This window comes from Anser brachyrhynchus (genome assembly GCF_964034855.1).
Source record: "Anser brachyrhynchus genome assembly, chromosome: 18".
NCBI classification, from domain to species: domain Eukaryota; kingdom Metazoa; phylum Chordata; class Aves; order Anseriformes; family Anatidae; genus Anser; species Anser brachyrhynchus.
The window spans coordinates 11,472,307-11,488,884 of record NC_137711.1 but is presented as its reverse complement, the minus strand read 5'-3'; the positions used below and the strand labels follow the sequence as shown (position 1 = coordinate 11,488,884).

Sequence of the window (16,578 nt, the reverse complement as noted above, 5' to 3'; positions counted from 1 at the left end):
CCCCTCAGCAGTTGTGTTTAATGAGAGGTCTCCCACACATGCATGGGGCAAGAAACTTCAGTCATCTGGTGACAGAGAGTCACAGAACAACGCAAAATGACAGAGAAATGTCAGTCTCATTAATAAGAGACAGGAGCCCAGCAAGAGATATCTTCTGGAGGCATAGAAGACAATCACATCAGTGGTGAAAATCTTGCCAAGGGCTGGCACAACAGGAATAATGGGACTGAGAAGTTGCCCACAAGAATGTGCATGTGATTTGGAAAGGCTGATAAGATATAGGTATAACTGCTCATGTAACAGATGTCTCATGAATTTCAGGCGAGCATGGAGCAGACAGATCCTTCCTGCCTGGCCAGTGAGCTTTTTAAATGACCTGCCCCTCTCCAAGAGAAAGGCCCTGCCAGCACCCATCAGAACGGAATGGCCTTGTAGGGGCCAGAAGCAAACAGAGACCAGTTCTGGAGAAGTGCACTCTGGACATAGGCACCTCAAGGAGTGGAGAAAGCTCAGTCCTGGACCCCCCTAGAGCGGGTGAATGTTTATATTCAGTGTTTGGTCCTGGCATCCTGCTGCTTCCTTCCCTCCAGCTCCTGGCTTGGATGGGAACTGTGAGCTGTTCACCACATTCCGATTTAGAATTGTCCCTCTCGCACATCAGCTGCTCACGCTGCATGTCAAGAACTTATCAGTGTACTGAGGTCTTATGCATTTAGATATCTAACCCAGCTCCCCACACTGCTGTTACTACTCATCTTGTGTGTGTACTCTTGCACAAGCTGAACTGATGCAGGACCTGCCGCTGGGGGCTCCCCTGGTGACACAGGGAGGAGTAGGAGGCCACCAAACATTTCCCCTAAAAGACATGAGCACACTTACCCTGGAGTGGAGTGCTTGCATCCTTGCTGGGTTTGCATTGTAAACTGATTTTCTACAGCTCTTCACAATCTTCCTGATGCTTATTATGGTTGGAAATATTAGATTCCAGGCTCTGCATGTTAATTCTTCCTTGTCATACTCTACCCGCTCCTATGCCCCTGGCCAAATGATCTCAGGGTATCATCTGCTTTGTTTCACAGAGAATACTCGCCTGTTGCAGCTCATCTTTATTTATCAGGAGTTGTGTCGACAAGTCTTTAAAAACCCAGCTGATCTCTATTGCCTGCTTACTGAAAATCAAAAGAGCCTGCAGGAAATCGGATAGAACAACCATTAGATTAAATAAAAGCTGGCCCCTCCATCTCCCTTGATTCCCTAATCTTTTCCGCAGCAAATGTAATGCACACTGTGTTAATCTATGGGACACGGGAGGCTGTGCACTCTGTGCTCGTGGGCTGGAATTATATCAACTCCTATACAGGATAATTGAGCAACACATTTTATTGTCCTCATCATTTTCACAGCCTACAGTGTCTTTTGGGGAGAAGTTGGGAGTGGAAAGAGGAAGGAGGGTTTTTCAACAAAACTGAGCCTACGGGGAAATTACAATTCCTCCCACTGGCTCTGTCTGTAGCAAAGACGTTCCCAGCAGCAGCTGCTGTGTGCCTCAAACAGCAGGGAGCAGGGAAATTCCAGCTTGTCCTGTGTAATTCTTGTTCTTGCTTCCCCTCCAAGATGTAGGCAGTGGCCACAACCAGATGAATTTGTCTTGAAGTCAAAAATTAAAAATAACAAGTAAAAATGTCTGAATTTGAGCCACCCGCTAGCGCTTAACCTTCATTTCCTGGACCAGTGGAGCCCTACAGCTCTGCTCTCCTTCCTTCAGAGATCTGAGGTTTTAAGGTTGGAGTACCAGATGTGGGTCCCATGTTCTCCTCTTGACCCCACCCCATCATCCAGAGTTCACTTGTCCAAGGTCGCATTGGCTTTCTACATCACAATAGCTAGAATTCCCTCTTTGCAGCTGTGTCCTGAGAAGACTTGCAGAGGTAATAGTGAAGAGAGTGTCCTAAAGCCCTCAGAAATGAGAGTCACATCACATTTCAGAGACCATCCCTATTTCATAGGCTCAAGAACAGTATTTTTTAATCTGGAACCAGTTTTTCTTTACCTAACTGATGCACTGAAACTATGGCATGTGTAAGCATCCCTTAGAGTCCAAAGAAAAACCCACCATACCCTTGAGAGCATGATTTAGCCATTGTAGGATCTTTTTTCTTTCTGCAGATTTCCAGGCTGCTCAGTTAGATGGGAAAAACTTACATTATAAGAATTTGCATAGTTCGTGGTTTAATTAGCACTCAACACTCCCTTGTTTAGTGTGTTTAGTCCCAGACTACTGGACCAAATTGTCCCTAAGCTTCCCTGTACCTGCTCCCTCCCCTATCCTTGCAGTGATGTGGGTCACTCTGGGACTGAAATTGAGCTCCTCTGTGTGGTGGGAGTCACACAAGAAGGGCTGTGGGATCCTGAAGGTCTGCCTTGTGCTGACGTGGGGAACATGGAGGTGTCCTAAGCCTGGTGTGCCATCCTATGCCTCTGTTCCCATGTGTGTGAATGGACTGTGCAGTCTGCAGCCAGCGTGCAGTTTTCTTGCCTTGCTTAAATGCACACTGCTGTCTGTCTGAAGGCACAGGGGAGACGATAAAAGAGAATGTTGCAAATGGAGTACAGGGAAAGGAGACAAAGACTATGAAAACAGACAGCTATCAGCTTCAAAGACACTTGAGATGTCAGTATCTGGGGCTTGCCATGCCCCTGAAGCTGTGCAGACTTGTGAGAAGAGCACCGAACCTGTGGTAATGAACCTCACTGAGAAGATCAGATAAGGTGGGTTCAGCTCCCTGCTCACACCGCTTTTCAGCTTCTGGGCTGAAGCTGCCTTTATCATGGATAGCCCAGAGCCTGGGTATGTGCCTGTTTGCTCCTGCCACCCTGGGAGGCCCATGAGCTCCTCTCTGCCATCCCTAGGTGAGTGCACTGCTCCCAGCTTTTAAGCCAACATCAGCTTGACATAGGTTGGGTTTTCCCTTTACACACAGCAATCCACAGCCCCAGGACTAGCCGCAGAACCCAGGGCTAACCCTTCACGTTGTGTCGGCAGAGCTTTTTCCACCACTTGGATCCATGGGTTGCCCTGTCACTTCCCAGTGTGGCTGAATGGTCAGGGATGTGGGGATAAAGCCGAAGGATTGTAGACAAGTGGAGTGGTGCCTAAGCCTTGCGCACAGGCTGGTGGCCACTCCTCACTGAACCAGATCCTGATGAGGAGGGAAGGACCAAAGTGTCAGTCTGGATATCATACACTTGGGTTTACTGGAAGAGGAAAGGGGGCCTGTGGTCCCCCTGCCCACTGCCACTGTTGAAGCCGTGCAACACTGACAACGTCCTGCCCCAAGCCCTGGCTAATGCATCCAGCCCTGCTCAGTTCAGGAGAGAGTCTGGTCCATGACATTTTCCCTGGCACATCACCAAGATGCTCTGAGCTGTGAGCCTCCGCTTGCTCTTTTGCCCTTCTGGTCGATAAGGGCAGCTTGCCCAGATGGCTAAAACTCACAGCCCGAGGGCAAAGGTTGTCCTTGAGGAGCCTGCTGGTTCTGAGGATCTGCCTGGCTCTGTTGAAGCTCAGCTGCAGCTCTTCAGATGCAAAGTGAGCTGGCTGCCAACCTGATTCCGCTGCACAGTGCAGGGTGCGAGATATTTACCAATTTTCCATGGCTCAGGATTTTTGTTTCTAAATGCAGAATATAAGCCCAGTAAAGCCAGCAGCCTTGCCTTATTCATCTTCATTGCTATTTAAAGGCCTATAACATTTTCAGCTAAAAAGGTTGCTGTATTTTTCTTTGAATACGTTTGCCAGGGATGACAATTAAAGAGCAGACTAACTTCTAAGGAGGGCTCTGTTACACCAAAGATTGTTATCATCCTCAAGAGGATTCAGGGCTATGAATCACTCAGTTTCCCAGAAGTTTAGTACCTGCTGCCATGAGGCAAACACATTTTATCTCAAGTGCATTACTCTGACTCACTGTAATAAGCACAGCTTGTCAATGCACAGTTGTTCCAATCCTAAAGCTGTTTTGCTTGATATTATGGTTAAGTGTGATCGAATTTCTTGAAATTTCTTTGAAATACCGTTGAGCAAACTCATTGCCTTGGAATTCAACCTGAGTTCACCTCCTTACCATCACTGTCTAAGAGCTGAACACCTCCCATCAGACCTCAGCTTCCTCAGCTCCCCTTGCCTTCACCAAGGAGGGCCAAGGGCCTCCAGCAGGTGGGCCTCCTGCCCGCTGGGGTCAGCCCCTTGCTGCTGGTGTGCATCTCCCCTGGGTCGGGCCGGCCCACGCTCAGCTCTCTAGCTCCAGGCTTGAGCTCAGATGGGTGAATCTGGCCCCAGCCTCAGACTTGGGCCACCCTCAGGGTTCACCAGGGCTGAGTCCCTCAGCTCCCATGGAGAGGCCAGCAGAGGAGATCCTCTCCCTGAGCTCAGTGCAGGCACCAAGGCGGTCGACTGCAGAACTGCCTTTTCCACCGTGGCCCTGCTCCCTTCATGCATGCTTCATTAATTCTTCCCGGGATGAAGCAGTGTTCTGCCCTTTGGCAGCTGCTTTGACCACCGGTGGCCGGGGGACACAGTCATGTGAGGCTGGGAGGACACAGCCCCCCCCATGCTGCATCTTTTAACAGATTTTGTGTTGAGCTCAAGTGAGCTCCTGGCTATGGATTGATTTTATCTTGTCTACAGGGACCGTCACACTAAAAGATAGCAATAATATCAATGCTGTAATGTAGGCATGAAAACTTACGAGTGAGCAGAATTTCTCTTAGGCTGGTGGAAAGGAACAGCAAGTCCCCATCCTGGGGTCAGCTGGGGAGGCAGAGGTGTCCAGGAGCAGGGCAGGGACGCCAGAGCAGGCAGAGTTGTCCTGCTCTGTTTCTCACCAAGGTCATGCAAGCTTCTCCCATCAGCTATTCCAGCCATTTCTTGTGGCTGGAGCTTTCTCTGCCAGGAGGGCAGAGGATTAAGCAGAAGAGGAGCGATGCTTTGAGCCTTCAGAGAGATTAGGTACTTGTTCACAGACGAGAAGGACCTTTGGCTCCAGCACTGCTGCATATTCATGGCTGGGGGAAAAGCTTGGCTCTGAGTGGAGCTCAGCAGCCTCAGGTGAACCTGGCAGAAAACCCTGCATTTATTTTTCTGAACACCGTGCAATGTTATGATTCCACAAAAGGCCTTGCTCTCCCTGTCACTGAGAAGAATAACATCCCCACGCTTGCTGCGACCCTTTTATGTGACAGAGTATTAATTCCAATGGCTGGTACGTCTGTGGAGCCTGTTCTGATTACACTGCTGGGCCAGGTAACAAAGGCAGGCAGGCCATGAGGATAGCCATTAGACAAGCCCCAGGGAAAAAATTTGCCTCTGGTGTGACCTGCACAGAGAACAGAAGCTTTAAAAAAAAAAAAAAAAAAAAAAAAGAGAGAGAGAGAAAAGATTAGAAAAAAAAAACAAAACATTTTTTGTTCTTCTACACTGTGCTATTCGAAACACAAGGCAGTACTATTTCTCATAGACCCTGTAGATCATGAGTGCATTTCCTCCTGAAATGTCTAGATTTGCTCTGAAGTTATAAGGTTATTTAAAACATACATAAATATATATATTTGTTTATAGGTATTTTATAAACACACACATATTTTTGCATATCTGGTGTCTTTGTCTTTTTCTGATTGTGAATTTTTCAGTTAAATTTATGTCATTTCCAAGTTTCTCTGTGAATCTATGAAAGACAGGCAATCCCATAAAAATGACTCAAAACCAGTGAAAGAGGAGGTCCTCCTGCAATAACATGAGTATGGAATCCAGGGCTTTAATTCCTCTACTTCACAGATTGTCAGTACTTGTTTAAAGATTTGTATCTCTTTGCACTGGTCACCAAAAAATGCTGTTTTCACTGATGAAATTCATGTGGAAAACGTCAGCTTTTCTCAGGAAGCTGATGTTTAAACAGAAATCCCTTATTCAAAGCAAAGGGATGTTTTCCCATCCATTATCCATCAAGCCTCAATGCTTGATACAACCCCCCCAGCCAGGATTTGGTATCTACTTTTCCAGACCTCATTAGTTTAATCACACAGCCTTTTAATATCTGTCCTTGAAGGAGACAGAAAACAGACCCCCCCACCCCACCCCGACCCCCCGGAAGGTTTGGGGACCTCTTTGACCCAGTCCTGCTGGGTGGTTGTAGGAAAACCCCTCGACTTGCTCTTCCCGACCACCAGCCTGCTCTATGGAGTCACCTGCTTCTGGTGTTTGTTTTACCTGCTACAAGTAAGTAAACAGAAGATGATGGATTTCCACCCAAAGTAGACACCTCTGTTTATCCCTCCCTAATTTCCAGGCTATGGAGTTTATGAATAAGCCATGGTGAATGTGCAGAGAGGGAGTTTTCTTTTAATCCTTTCTAAGTCTGCCGTGCAGGTATGCGAGACGACGGCACTGTGAGTGCAGCCCATGTCTGAGCACATCGGTCACTGCAGGGGTTGGTCCTGGCCCCGGGGGTGGGCTGCACATGGGGTGGCTGTGCCAGGCTTCTCCGGGGGTCGCTGCTCACATCTCAGCTCAGAAGCTCTGCTCTTGCAGGCACACGTTTGCACTCATGCCACTCAGGAATTCAAACGTCTGTGTTTTTGAAGGGTTCATTGATTGCTTATAACTCAAAGTCAGGGTGTTTATAAAACAGCACAGACCTGAAAACACCAGCCAAACATACAGTTTACTTTCTACTGCAGGAATGTCCCAGCAGAAGCTGACCCTGGCTCAGCAGAGGACCACCCCAGGCTGCCCCACGTTGGAGGACACCAGCTTCTCCCAGCACCCAGCATGCAGGAGAGGACTCCCCTATCCCACCAGCGGGCCAGGGCAGCCAGAGCACGTGGAACGATCACACAGGGTCAGGATTTGGGAAAGGTACCCTCCTGCCCCAAGAAACCGCTTGGACAGTGGCAATGAGGGGAACTGGCCTCCTGCTATGTCCCACCTGTCCAGAGATGCTGAGAAATGTCGTGACTCGAAGCGGGAACGAACGTAGCAGGAGGGAGCTGAGGACTGCTGCCTGTGATGGTGCCAGCCCATTTACATTTCTAGATACACAGATCCCGTAGTCAGCCATCACCACAGGATCATAGCATCTATCACAAGCAACAACAACAAAATTATCTCTTCACCAGCACTGCCGGCAGGAACAAGATTAGGCCAGTTATTTTTATTACTGGTTTTATTTTGTGTTACGCTGTTTGGGAGAGCTATCAACTCCATCTGTGGAAGTGTGATGTGATTAAGCCAAGGAGTTATACAAAAATGAAGACAAAGTGCTTTGCCTTTTGTTTGAAGGCAAAGTTCATCTTTATTTGGTCTGGCAGCACAGTCCAGAGGGCTGAGCTAGCTCTGAAGAAAGAAGCCATCAGGACCAAAAATGCTTGGTCTGGGGAGAGACTGGGAATGGCTGAAGTGGGAGAGGGAAATGGAACAGCAGGGAAACAGCGTGGGGACCAGAGCCTGGGAAATACAGTCTGTTATATGGCATTTGGTACATTTGTTTCCATCTCATGAGCGAACCCAAGGACCCGAGATGGAAACTTGAATGTTGGGAGATTTTGTGCCATTTGCACTGACTGTAGGACAAGCCGTATTACAAAAAAATAACACTTCCAGTGACCGTTAGAGGAGGGAAGAGCAACAACATTCACAAATTAAGAAACAAATATTGCTCAGTTAAGTGGAGGCTCATTAGCACTGCACGGAGCATTATGCACTGTGAGGATGAAGGAACATGGGACCAGAGGGGACTCCTCACAGTGTGACCAGTCCCCACCACTGGAACCACTGGGGCGTATAATTCTTTTTGAAAATAAGTCTTAGGAAAGGCAAATAATCCTGGCCCTTGGCTCTGGACCCTGTTGAGAGGCTGTTCAAGGCGTTGAGGGAAATGTGCTCCCCTCAGGGCAAACATAATTTGCTTTGTTTATTTGCTCATCCTGTTTCCCACACCGACACAAACCACCCCTGCTCATGCTCGGACATTTCTCTCTGACAGTGCACAGCAAATATTCGGGGGGCCACGGGGCACTACTTGTCCTCATTAGGCAGAAGAGGAGTCAGAATGGGGTGCTGCATCAGCGCAGAAGGGAGAGAACCAGCTAATTGCAGTCCCAAAGGGACATTCAAAACTGAGTCAAATTGATGTCTTGCAGAATTCTTGCTTTTTGTTTTCATACACAGCAAATAACTCCAAGGAGGACTGAGCAGGGAAGTGCTGTTGCAATTCTCCTTAAATGACAGAGAGGAGGCATAGGCTCATGTCAAGGGCATAAAGTAGCACCAGGCCATTTGTTTCTGATAGAACACAGTGTACCATCATTGGAAGGAACCTTTCTAAGGACTGACATTTTCAGATTACTATTGGGAAAGAGAACCCTGAGTTCCCACCCCGTTTCTGGGGCTTCTTTGTGCTTCAGCTGGTGGATGAATCCTTGCAAATCCAAAGAGAGAAGAATCATCACTTCTCCTCCAGGAATGCACATCTGTTCTCAGAAAATACAGCTTGAATAAAGATACGGTGGGGGAACGTAATGTAGAGAATGATCTATGCTGGAGGAAAAGGGACCTCAGGCCTGCACAAAGACAAGCAGCTCCAGAAGCTGAGCACCTGAAGAAGAGAACTGGGATAATCAGAGAATGAGCAGAGGAAGGGGAGGATTACTTTCACATTTGGTAGATGAGCAGACTTTTTCCCTGACTTCAGCATAATGTTTATGTTTCACTGAAGCTTCTTCTGAGCTTGGGGAATAATAATGAACTATTATTTGCAGATCAGTAGGATCTCAAATCTCCAACCTCTTTACAGACAAAGGTGTTAAAAAAAAAGAACTGGGAAGCATCCAGTTATATGCTTCCCTGCAGGAGAACAAAGAGATCCCAAGCCAGAGCCTGGAGAGAAAATCACAGCACAATGCCCTGTGCATGTTACCTGGTGAACTGACCAAGGAAAGATGACTGAAATGGAAGGTGATAGCTGGTTTTCATTGAGCACAAAGGATTTTCATCTGACCCTTCTTCCTCTTTATTTGGGGTTAAGAAAAGAGCTTGGCAGCTTTGGTGAGATGATTTCTTTTGAATATGGCCCAGGGTCATAAAAATGATCAAGGGACTAGAGCATCTTTCATATAGAGAGAGACTACAGAGTTGAGGCTGTTCATCTTGGAGAAGAGACAGTTCAGGGGCACATGTGCATGTGTTCAGTTCCAATGTGCATAAATGCTTGATGGAAGACGATAAGGAATTGGGAGCCAGCCTCTGCAGTGATGCCCACTGACAGGACAAGAGACAACAGGCACAAGTACAAACACATAAATTCTATCTGAACTCAGTCAAGTAATCTGCTTTACTGTGAGGGTGGCTGAACACTGGAAGAGGTTTCCCAGAGAGATCACAGAGTCCACCTGTGGAGACATTCAAAACCCAATTGGAGGCAGTCCTGTGCAGCCTGCTGCAGCTGGCCCTGCTTGGGCAGTGGGGGAGGATTGACTTGTTGATCTCAAGAGGTCCCTTCCAGCCTAAATGATTCCAGTATTATGAAGGTTTACATCCACAGGAGGTGACTGGGATCCCAACCCCCGCTGGTTTCATTGGCAGAGAGCTTGACCTACAAAAGATAAGGGAAGTCATTCTCTATTCTCCAGTTTTCAGGAGAATCTCTGCTAAATCCCACATAACTCTTGCAAGATTAACTCTTCCTATAGGGCAAGCAGAGTTTATAGTCCCAAGAGCATGGAGAACTCTGCAGTTCTGAAAAAGAACAGATCCAACCATATCCTCGTCCAGCCACAGGAAAGATCTGCTGTCCTAGGACAACTGCATCCATGTCTCTGTGCACAGGATGGTGGTGGTCTCTGGGTATGTAGCACCTGCTTTACCAGAAATGCCCCTGACATGGCTTTGTGATGATGCTGCTTCACACAGGCCCTCGGCACAGGGTGGATTCTCCCCAGTGTGGCCCAGTTAGCACCATCTGACTTACAGCAGCAGCAGCCCTGACAGGGACAAGCAAAGCACAGTATCACAGCAGTTTGTGCTGCTGACTGCTTTGTTTCTGAACATCATAATTACAGTCCCAGGGTGATACTGTCAAGCTTGGAGTTAGTAATTTTTCTGCAGCTATTAAAGCTGAATACTTAATCCAGAAAGAAAACATTAGAAACCCCTCTGAGCTAGGCATCAAACCCTGCACTTAAATGAGTAAATGTCCCAAGGACATCGCCGTTGGCTGAAGACACCATGCTGTGGTCAACATGTGTCCAGCAACTGAAGCGTGAGAGCGGAGCATGCACACATGCCCTGGCTCGTACCATCACCAGCAAAAGGCACGCAGGGCCAGTGAGGCCATACACATATCGGGGGAAGAAAAATCTGCTGTTTTCCAAAGGCACAGTCCATTGGGAGAAGGTAAAGGGTGGGAGACAGGACAGGACTCAGCATACAGGCATTAGCTGTGACAGGGAGAGAGCTGGGGAGAAGGGCAAAGAAAGGAGACCAGCCTGCAGGAGTTGGTGTGTCTTGTGGCAGAGAGGGGAGCACGTTGGGCAGGGAGGATTAGTAGAGGAAACTGAGGCAGGGGAGGTGTGTATGAAGCCTTGGAAAGACCAAAATGGAGCAGGAGATGTGAAGAGCTGGAGGATGGAGAGCAGAGGTGTCAGAATATGTCTGCAAGGCACTGAAGGTGCCAGGAGGGGAAGATGGGGCTGGGACAAGTGATGTGACAACACTTTAATAGATTAACCATGGTCTCTTATTGTCTTTGTTCAGCTCCAGACTCAGTAGATCAATTCTCCAACAAACACAGCTGATCCAGCCTAGACCTACTCCCTGGCATTGGGGCTCAGGGTTGGGTGCCAGCACTTCCCAGAGTTTGACAGCATCAGCAATTAATGACCAGAACTTTATTTGTTGTCAAAGGCATGCTCTGCTAGGCTTCCCTCTGCTTTACAGACTCAGCTCTTTGTATAAACTTGATTTTATTTGTATGAAATGGCTTCTGTTGGTTGTTTTGTTGTTGTGGTTCCAGTTTGGGGGATTTATTAAAAACCATTTCTCCAGAAACTGTGACTAATGAAAATTTCCATTCTATGTACTTTAATTTGAAAATGCTGGTGGGTAGAAACCAAGCAAAATCTTTCATGGATTTTTTCTTTTTCTCCAGATCTTCCATTCTGCTTTTTGCAACTGGAAACTGAGAGATGATGCCTCTACTTTCTGTAACAACATGGAGAAAGCCCTTCTTGCAGAGAGAAAATAACAGGACCCCAGAAGTACAAAAGGGTCGAGAAGTTATTGAGAACATTTCTTTTTATAAGGGAAAAAGTTGTTATTTCTTTGAGTGTCTTTCCCCAGTTGTTTCTGTGGCTTTCTCACCAAGGGAAACATAGAGCAAGCAATACAAAAATTGAACTTTTCAGTTTGAAAACACAGCTAAAGAACAACCTATTCCAAAAGGAAAATGCTGGTTTAGTTTCCAGCTGTTGCCTGGAAACTTAAATGCAGAGCATTTGACAATTTTGTCTCACTTAGAAATTTCCCCTGGGAAAACCTCCCAGTTTTCAATCAGCTCCACTTTTTGAGCTTCACATGTCTCTAAAACCTCCACTGACAACTTGCTTCATGGCAGAAGCCAGCTGGAGGGGTTTTCATAACCTTGTTGTGAATTGTCACTGTCACAGACCAAACCCACAAAGCTCCCCTGCTCTGTCCTCATTGACAGAGGAGAGTAATTGATTCCTGTAACATCCCACTGACTGTTTGTTTCAAACCCTCCGTACCAGAGATAGATTTTAATGAAACGTTCCACTTTTACACACATGAAATATATTAAATTAAGTTTTTGGATGTGAAATAACAGTTATCAAATGCAGCCAAACAAAGACTGTCAGAATAACCAGGATATAGGCTGAAGGAATGGAAAAGACAGAGAACATTGCTGTCTCTTGCAAAAGGTTCAAATCAGGACCAGGATCATGCTTGCCCCTATTATCACTGAATCTGCGCATTACTATACCAGCTCTGAGTCTTTCCTCACTTAGACTTAGTAGGGCTTTATTGGCAATGGGACGTAAATGATAAATTATTCCACCTTTGCTCAGATAGCCTTGTTTCTAGGTGCTAAACCCTAATTTCCACATAAATTTTATGAAATCTGGGTTTAGTCCCTCATCCCTCACAGTATTCACAAACATGTTGTTATACATCCTGGAAAAGCAGGTGAATATTGAAGTAAAATTTGCTGGTAACAGTGTTTTTTCAGTGTAACGAGCAAAAGCTGAACAGGGAGAATTACAGAAGGATTTCAAAACTGGTCAGTGAAAGGGCTGCTAAAATTCTGTGTAAATCATTGTAGAGTCATCTGCTTGATGAAAAAATGATCCTAACTTCCTACGTAAAATGGCGAGCTCTATGTTGGCCACTGTGGCATGGGAGAGAGCTCTTGTATTGATTAAATAATTTAACATCAGGTAAATCAGAAAGATTATAGCAGAACTTGAAGGTGTTCAAGGAGCAACAGGGAAAATGAAAGATGCAGAATGGCTTCCACATCTATAACATCCAAGTAGCTGTAAAAGTGTCAGCTGCATTAGATGGCTCCAAAATCCAGAGCTACCGAGAGGAAATGGACAAGAACTGATTTCTTTGCCTATGGTTTAGGAGATTAGGGTCATCAGATGAAGCTAGTAAGAGACAAGTTCAGGACAGGTGCGAGGTGGAGGTGCTTTATATAGTGGAAAACAAAGCTCAGGACCTTGCAGGAAAGCTACAGCAGCTAACAACAACAATAAAAATAAATAAATAAAGAAAAATTAAATAAACGCAAAATAATCTTGAACATCTTAAGAAGTAATGAAGCACTGAATTGTTCTGCAACCACTGCAATGTAGCATTCCCCTTCACTCATGTAGGCAAAGTGAATATAAACACTCATATCACAGCATCTACCCAGCAGAAGGCTCTAGTCATGCTGAATTTTAGCTTTCATCATTCTGCTGTTTATTTTCAAAGACACCTGTCAGTGGATTATACTGTAAAGCTGATGAAAAAGAGGTTTGAACTGTAGTTTATTTCAGTCATACTGAAACTGCTGCACATGGCTAGAATATTGATTTCCCTTCCTCAGAAGAACCCAGAACTAAATCAGAAGTCCCAGTTTTTCTTCACAAATACCCACCTCCAACTGACTGAGCTCTTGTGCAAAATTTCACATCTATCCGTGGCATTCAGACTTCACTGGAGGATTCTGGTCTGCCATGGGAAGCAGCAGGAAACATTTGTGGATTTCAACATCACAGTGCCAGAGACAGTGAATATCGCAGGACAAGTTAAAGCACATACTTCTGCACAGGTCTTATCACATAAAATTTGGTTCAGCTGCTCAGATTGGAGCTGCGATGATTGCTATGAGATCAAAGTGATCTTTACAGAAGAAAATCAGGCCATTGGATGCATCATGGATCTAATACACAAAATTGGGAAAGCTGCCACTAATGGTGACCAACACATGGAACAGAAAGGTCAGCAAGTCTCCATTGATCCTCAAGATAAATAATCCACATAAAGAAGTTGATGGTCACTTGCCACATATCTTTGGTGGATGTCATGACCATTGCCAGCTGTTGCTGTATTGGACTAATGAACAAATTCTGCAGTTTTCCAGCAAACTGAACTCATTTAATGTTCCTAAGAACAAATTCTGCACACTTATTTTGAAGAGGCAGCTTTAAGGGCTGGTTTCCAAGACTGTGGATCCTGCATGCTCAGTTGATGTTCATCAACTCAGCTGTCAGAGGTCTGGAGCAAGACAAGGAGAAAAGAGGTCTACCTTGGATGAGAAGAAGGGTGCATCAACCTTGTATCCTCTGTCTAGAAAGAATCAGAGTGCAAACTTAAGTACGAGTATGAGACATGTCCTTCTCTGTATCTTCCTCTGCTTCCGGTCAGTAGCTCAGAGAGTTTTTAAATGAGAGATTTTAAATCACTACTTAACATGTCTTCATAGTGTGGGTTTGTTTGTTTGTTTGTTTGTTTAATAGCTTCATGAATTCCTGCACAATTTTGATATCCACAACACCTTGCAGTAATCATTCCATGGTTTAATTATAACTTGAATAAAAACATACTTCCTTATTTTTATACTTCCTTATACTTCCTTATTTTTACTTTAAACTGGCTGATGTATGATACATATTAATTACATTAGTTACATATATTAATGATTTTTTCTTGGTTTGAGGTTTTAAGAAACAACCTGATAATGTACTATTCTCCTGTTGCATGCCACTTACAGTCTAGAGGGGCATTCTTGTACCTCCTAGGACATTGCTTTTCCTGATGGAAGAGTTCCCTTCAGTTTCTTCTTTCCCCCTGTGGAGATCATGGTATACTTCTGAACATCCTTATTGCTGTTCTGTATATTTTCCTAGTTCTATTCCGTAGTTCTGCTTGATCTAGTTAAAAGGTTTTGGATAATCCATGAACACCGTATCGATCAAATCACCCTTCTATACATGTTCCCTTGCTCCTTTAAAGAGCACTAATACGTCTGTGAAACATGTCCTCTGACAAATGTTATGCAGAGGCCTTTACTTTTTATCATATTTATCCACAAACCTGCCACTTCCAAACCCCAATGGGGTTTTGTAACTATTCATTTCATTGAGACAGTTCCTCCAATTCATATCCCATAAAGAAGAGTTCCACGGATAGAATTTCCCTAAGCTCCTCCACTGCAAACGTCAATATGAAGAATTCATTTAGCTTTTCTGCTCTCACCTTATCTTCCTTGAGCTGCTCCTTTCATGCCTCACTCATTTACTGGCCTTGTAGACTCTCTGGCAGTCTTCCTGCTGCTGATGTGTTTCAAAAGGATTTATTAGTAGTTTTTATACCGTTAGCAAGTTGTTCCTAGAAATATTTCTTGGCCTGCCTTATTATGATTTTACATTTATCTTGCCAGAGCTTATGCTCTTTTCTGTTTTCCCCATTTAGACATAACACATGATTTAGGACTCGCAGCAAGCTAATGCTTTGTGACGTAAGTTATAGTGGGGGGAAAAAAGCACCCTTGATCTTGACCAGGAATGTTATCATGGTGTCCCTCAGAACTCAGATTAGAGGTAACGCATGCCAGATCTGCTGTCACCCCAGAAAGATTAGTTATCATCACATCACTGTTTTGATGTAGGTAAGTAGTGCACTTGTCAAAGCACCTTCTATGAAACACAAGGCTGGAATTCACCCAGTCATGGTGCAGATCTTGGCATACAAACCAATAGCCCCCGCTTCCCTTTATAGGTCAAATCAATCACAATCTAGAAATGCCCACAACTCTCCTGTGACTCTAAAGGGAGTGAAGGACAATGTGCTCAGACATCTGCACCACAGACATCTACACCACAGATCTCCCCTTTCCCTCTGCCACAAGGATGGCACCGTATTCCATGTTCAGGAATTCTGAGCACCTCGAAGAATGAGCTTCAGGCTGAATCATTCACAGAAACCCATGGGGACGACAGGAGGAGGGCTTTATCTCAAACAGGAACTCTAAGGGAGGCTGTGTATGAAGATTATACACATTCCAAGCCTCTATCATCTTTTCTTTTTTTTTTTTTTTTTTCCAGAGGAAATTTCAGGAAGAAGAGTTCTTGCATAAAAGCCAGATCCCCCAGGGTGATATTGGTTAAATGTTCTGACAGCTTGAATCTGCCTGATGGAGGACAAAACTTCTCAGCACTCTACTATTGTACTGTAACTGGGTTACCTATATTTGGACTTTTTCAGTACACTTTATCTCTACACTAACTTTTGCCATGAGTTCAGGGTGATTTGAAGGTAACTAGGAAGCAGAAAGGATCTCTGCTCCTTTAGGGGTGGCCATCTCCACCTGAGATGTTGTGCTGTTCTCACAGCGCTGCGCTCGAGGCAGAGCAAAGTAGGAGAGCTCCTCCAGCAAGCATCACAGGCACACCTGGGAGATGCACTGCCAGCTTCACCTCTCTTCTGTTTCTATTAATTCAGGAAGTTTTAATTCCTGAAACTGCACTGATGAGAAGCCAGGTCTGGACAGTATGTGTGGTGGGTACTGCCAGTGTCTCCAGGGAACAGCAAAGTCTTACTGCACCGGCAGATGTATTTAGAAACATCTCTATTTTACGTGGTGCTGCAGTTTAGCTAGGAAATGTATTCTCTGTAAATAAGAAAGAAATATGACAGAAGTGTTTGCTTACCTGGGAACTGGGATTTTGTCCAGTGTATCAACATAACCCTCTTAAGGAAATAGCTTTGTCTGATTTTGCTAGCAGAAGGTAAGGATATGGAAAGGTTGATTTACAGGAGAAGCACCAAGAAGAATTAGCAGGTCCCTCGGCAACATGCACTGGTGCACATTTGTCAGAGGAACCAGTGACCATCAGACAAGTTCAGGGTAACAAGAACAGCTGCAGGGTCACTCCATGAAGCCCCATCAGCAATCATTTAAGAACCAGCCTGGGCACAAACTTACCCACAGCATGGTTCAGGCTGAGAGCTTCAGGGAC

At 45.4% G+C, this 16,578-nt stretch overlaps 1 long non-coding RNA gene across 2 annotated transcripts; it reads right to left on the bottom strand.

The window, feature by feature from the left end:
• Positions 1-218: 218 nt before the first annotated feature.
• Positions 219-16,401, bottom strand: LOC308179710. Of its 2 annotated transcripts, none has more exons than XR_013940500.1 (4): positions 16,270-16,401; positions 14,816-14,892; positions 6,984-7,134; positions 219-5,393 (listed from the first exon to the last, which is right to left on the bottom strand). It is a non-coding gene; the product is annotated as an uncharacterized lncRNA (long non-coding RNA). The 2 variants fall into 2 exon arrangements; XR_013940501.1 differs by having other exon boundaries at positions 14,816-15,596; positions 16,270-16,395.
• Positions 16,402-16,578: the final 177 nt, after the last annotated feature.